Raw genomic sequence first — 5,663 nt, 5'->3', positions numbered from 1 at the left:
TTCTCAAGGATTAACAATAAATAAATCTAATAAGAGAAGATTCAACAATCAGTGAAAACAGTAGGAAAAGAGAAGTAGATTAGGGTGTGGAAGGACTCAGGAAATAAGCATTTCAACAGTGTTCCCTGTTGGGAAACGAAATGAATGTGCTCTCCCTCTGCTGAAATGTGAGGGACTGATGAGAACATTAATGTCTGCTTCCTACAGTTCTCTTAAGGGCATTTTCCCTCAACCAAGAAGCTTATGATAAACTTATGATGGAATACCAAGCAATTGATAAGACAAAGTAAATGAATTACAAATGGAGTTTGTCCACCATCCTCTTCACCAACCAAAGGGAAGAAAGCAAGTTTATTAGGAAAATCCTTCATCTTCATCAGTCTACTACCCTGATACTGTTGAGTCTCATATATCCTCAACAAATTGTTTTTGAAATGCTGCACCATAGCCCTTCTTTAGAGGTCTCTACTCTTTTCTATGATTCTTTCTTTCAAAAGGTGTATATACATATTTTTTTTTCAAAATCAGACCCGACTCATAGTGAACCCTCCTTGGGTTTCTGAGGCAGTATCACTATGGAAGTAGGATTGCCCAACCTTCCTTCCGAGGAGTGGCTGGTGGGTTTGGACCGCCAGCCTTCTGCTTAGCACTATGCTACCAGAGCTTCCATATGTTGTTGTTATGTGCCGTCGAGTATGTGTATATAGTAGTTATATGGGTATATCTTTGAATATAAATGTAAATATTGCTGAATATATTATAAAAATGGAACAACAATTAAAAGCAGAACAGAAGACACAGTGAGGTCAGGACATGTGATTTCTAACTGTTCTAGGATGTGTGTATGGTGCCAAACACAATGATGATAGTACAAGGGCAGAGATTCTAAACTTTTCCATGCCTTGAATTAAGTTGACAGTTTTGTGAATAATAATAGGAAGAGTAATAGTACCTATAGAGTTGTATGAGATAAATATGTTATGAATGATGATTAACAGATAAGAAAACTGAGACTTAAAATATTGAATAATTAACTCACTAATACACATCAATATTGAGAGGACAAAATTTGATCACAAGCAGTGTGTTTCACTCTTGATCATTATTCTTTTCACACATACACCATGGAGGTTTTGAATCACAAAATAGAAACTGAGCATAACACTTCAACTCAGATGCTGCTAAATTGGCACCACAGGATCAATAATTCTGTTCTGTTTATACTTCAATCAAAATGAAATCTCAACACCATCTGCCCCTTACTATCTGCGTCCCGGGAAATTGACATCACAAGACCTAGTGGGCAACCTCGCAGGGCCATGGCCTCTGGCTTTCTACCAGCAAGGAAGCTTCAGAACAAGTGGTGCCTTCCAGGGAAAGTCAGCAAATTTAGCCTCAGGACACCAGCATTAAACCATCCACACACGTCTGTACTGTATTAATTTGGTTTATTTTCTTATAGCTTAAAATCTATTCTTGTGATAAAGGACTTGGGGATCACTTTTCTCATTTTTGGAAATTTTTATACCATGAAAATATACTGTAAGTTCTAGATATAGAAAGAGTACCTTGGAGAACAGGGCTAGAATCCATAATCTCTGGTCACCATGAGCCAAGCTTTTGAGCTTCCCTCAGCCATAAACCAGGCACTAGGATGAAAATTTAGCCTCATAGCAGTTATAAAGGGAGCCAATCTCACCTGACATGATCAGCCTTGACTTTTGAACATGTGGCTTCAAGCACAAAGTTGAGAATTTCTTAATGAGGACTTAGTCACATTATATTTTGGAGTTGCAGGCCAGTTTTGCACTTAAATCAAGTAGGTGCCTCCTACGTCTATGATTAGGAATCTCCTTTAGATTTTTAGCATGTGTTAAAATAATGCAATTCTCAGGAAAGCCACTTGGCACAGAACTGCCAGGTTGCACAATACTCTAGGCCTCCTTCAGATCATTATCTATATGAATGAAGTTCCCAGGAGTTGGTCAGTGCAAAAATACCCTGGCCAATGCAGTAACCTGTTCTACAGTCCTTGTTATCTCAAGATATTATTTCTCGTTGACAAGAATTAGACATTGCCTTGAATTTACTAGAAAACACAAGGGCAATCTAATGCAGCCATTTAAACTATTTAAGAAATAGATACTTTTAATGTGTCACTAACATTAAATAATTTTAAAAGATGTAACGGAAAGTATCCAATATCAAGAAGTAAAAGTGCCTGGTGGTGCAAATGGTCTATGTGCTCAGCTGCTCACCAAAATGTTGGAAGTCCATGCTTATTCAGAAGCACCTTGAAAGAAATGTTTTGTGTCTACTTTCCAAAAATCAGCCACTGAAAACCCTGTGGAACACAGTTCTACTTCGATACATATGAGATTGCCGTGAGTTGAATCCACTTCACAGCAACTGATTTTTATCAATCACGGTATTATTTATAATATTATTAGTATTATTGAAGGCACAGTGATATTATGGTATGTCTGTGGATTTTCACTTTAAATGTTCTTTTTTGGATAAGTTTATTTTCCTATAAAGAATTAGTGTGTCTTTTGTTTAAAAAAACAAAAGGATTTGTTATAAGAAATGCAACAATCCAGAAAAATACAAATAAAAGCAAATAATCAGAAATCCTGACAATTTTCTGTTTGCTAATATTTTGGTGCTCTGGTAGCATAGTGGCTAAGGCACTTGACTGTTAACCAGAAGGCTGGCAGTTCAAACCCACCAGCCACTCCTTGGAAGGAAGATGGGGCAATTTACTTCCATAGTGATATTGCCTCGGAAATCCAAGGAGGGGTTGCTATGAGTTGGGTCTGACTCGACGGCACATAACAACAACAATATTTTGGTGGACTTTCTTTCAGAAACATATTCATAGATATTCAAATAAATAAATTCAAAGATATATTTTTAAAATTATATCTAGGTAGATTCATCAATACCATTGATTGTGTAATCTACAATGATTACAGTACTATATGCATGTACATCACTCTATTTTAACAAATATAAACATTATCAATAGTTTCAGAACATTCTATTGGGTAATAGTTATACTATCTTCAACCATTTCTGTATTATTAGAAATGTAGTCTGTTTCTCTTTTCCTCCCAAATAGACTGTACTACAAGAAGTATCTCTAAAGATTTACATTTTGAAAATCCAACTAAATATGGAAAAGGGAACCTTTCTCATTTTATATTACCAAACTGCACTTTGAAAAATTTGAGCAAACTAACAGTCACATTAATGGGAAATAATGTGTCTATTTTTCTTTCTAAATTAATCAAAAGTTAATTATTAATAAAATGCTAAAATTTGATTTATTCTCCATGGATATATCAACTGAGGTGAAAAATCAAGATGATAAATCCTAAAAAATAGTGCTTTGCCACCTTTGCTAGAGATGAAAAGTAGTAGACAATTGTTTTGGCAACTGTTAGTCCATCACCAAATTTACATTATAAGAATAGACAAAAAGATTAAATAGAGATGTCAGTAAATGATTTCTTTGAAGATAGTGCTCTAAAGACATCTCACCATCCCACCATCCTCACCGTCCTCACAATCCCACCTTAACCTCCTTTTAAGGAGGTAAGGATGCCTAAAGAAAACCACTCAGTGAAATGAGCATCTGCCCTATGCTATGGCTTATGATGTGGACACAAGATTTGGTGCCTGACACAAGACTGGCAAAAGATGAAAAAAAGAAAGCAGATAGGGCTGCTGGTCATGTTAAAGTAAAAGAGTTGAGGAAGTTTATGATGAGTGCATCCTGCATCTGCAATTTCTGGTAATGCAAAGATGAAAACATTCCCAAGGTTATAGGTACGCCAAAGAAAGGTGCTTTGTGTGAGGTATTTCAAGAAACTCTCCACGAGTTATTTGCATGTTGAAGGGAATGATTTTCTTCAGAAAGGCACTATGTGGTGTCCAAGGGATGCACGGAGGAAATAAAATAAATTTTCTGTAAACAGCATTACCAGAGCCTTGATTCCATATTATAACAACACACTTAATAGAGTGTGCCACAATACATGAATCAAATACTTATGAAAGCATAGACAATGCAACAACAAGAGTTGAAGACTTCCACACTCTACTTTCCATAGTAGATAGAACTGGACAGAAGATAAACAATTAAAAAGAAGGCATGAACAACACTATAAACCAGCTAGACTAACATACATCTATAAAATTCTCCACCCAACAACAGAATACATATTCTTCTCAAGTGCACATGAAATATCATCCAGGGTACACTATATGTTAAGTGACATAACAAACCTCAAGAGATTTGAAATAATACAATGTATGTTTTCTGACTCCATGAATGAAATTAGATAGTCATACTCATAAATGTGTGCAAATTAAATAACACATTGAAAAATAACCAATGAATCAGAGAAAAAAAATCAAAAGAGAAATTAAAAAATACACTGAGATGAAAGAAAGTAAAGACACAACATACCAAAATTTATGGCATGCAGCTAAAGCAGCATTCAGTGGAAAATGTATAGCTATGATTAACTAAATTAAGAAAAAGAGAAATCTCAAATCAAAAACCAGAACTTCTACTTTAAGGCACAAGAGAAAGAAAACCAAATAAAACTATCTCAATTTGCAGATGACATGATCTTATACATAAAAAACCCTAAAGAATAGACACACACACACACACAGGTAAATGGTGAGTTCAGCAAGCTTGCAGGATGCAGGATCACTATATATAAATATATAAATAAGTTGTATTTCTGTATATTAGCAATGAACATTATGAAAATGATATAAGAAAACAATTCTACTTGCGTTAGCATCAAATGCTACAAAATAGTTATTTTATATGCTAAATATTATTTTTTCTACTTTTTTCCCCTGAAGGGAAGGTTATTCCTATGACTATGTTGAGATAATCTCATAATTGCCTGCCTTTTTTTTTTTTCTTATTTCACTTCTATGTATTTAATTTGCTTTTAATTTGGAGCAATGGACAATGATTACGTAACAGTTATCTCCAAGAGATAAGAGAAGAACTATAAAAGGAAAATAAATAAGGAACATCATTATCTTGTAGTTTTAACTCTCTAGTTGCTTCTCTGAAATGCTTAAGTCTCCTGAAATGTGTCCCGCCAGGTTGAAAGATTGTCCTATTCAAGTGGAGGCAGAGTTTGAATGGGTAATGGAGATGGAGTGTAATTGTTAAATAGACTTATTAAAACTTAATCTTTCCCACATAGGAAGTTAAGATTAAAAAAAAAAAAAAAAAAAGATAACTAATTGTTGGTTGGGCTGTTTCCCTCTGCTCCTCCTTTCCTTGCTGCTCCATATTATTTCCACAGAGTTCTTTATTTTTTCATCTGGATCTTAGTGGCATTCTCTGTGCTGAGACTGGACATGGCATTCTCTCTTGAGTTTATGCAGCTTGTAATACATCTCTTCAATATTCCTAAGTCTGTGGTGTGAGATCGGGTACTTTTTAACCTCAAATGAAATCTTAAATCAGTATTCTTGATTCAATAGGTCCATTTCACGATATAACAAATTCATATTTTTTTGAAAAATACACTATCATATCCACCTTTTCTAAACATGTAGTCCTCTAGAAATTAACACACATATTATCAGTTCAGTCACCATCTGTTATTCATTTTGTTTTTTCA

The sequence above is a fragment of the Orycteropus afer genome, unplaced genomic scaffold (genome assembly GCF_000298275.1).
Source record: "Orycteropus afer afer isolate SDZICR_OR568_19922 unplaced genomic scaffold, OryAfe1.0 scaffold00372, whole genome shotgun sequence".
Classification (NCBI taxonomy): Eukaryota; Metazoa; Chordata; class Mammalia; order Tubulidentata; family Orycteropodidae; genus Orycteropus; species Orycteropus afer.
This window is presented reverse-complemented; position numbering follows the sequence as displayed.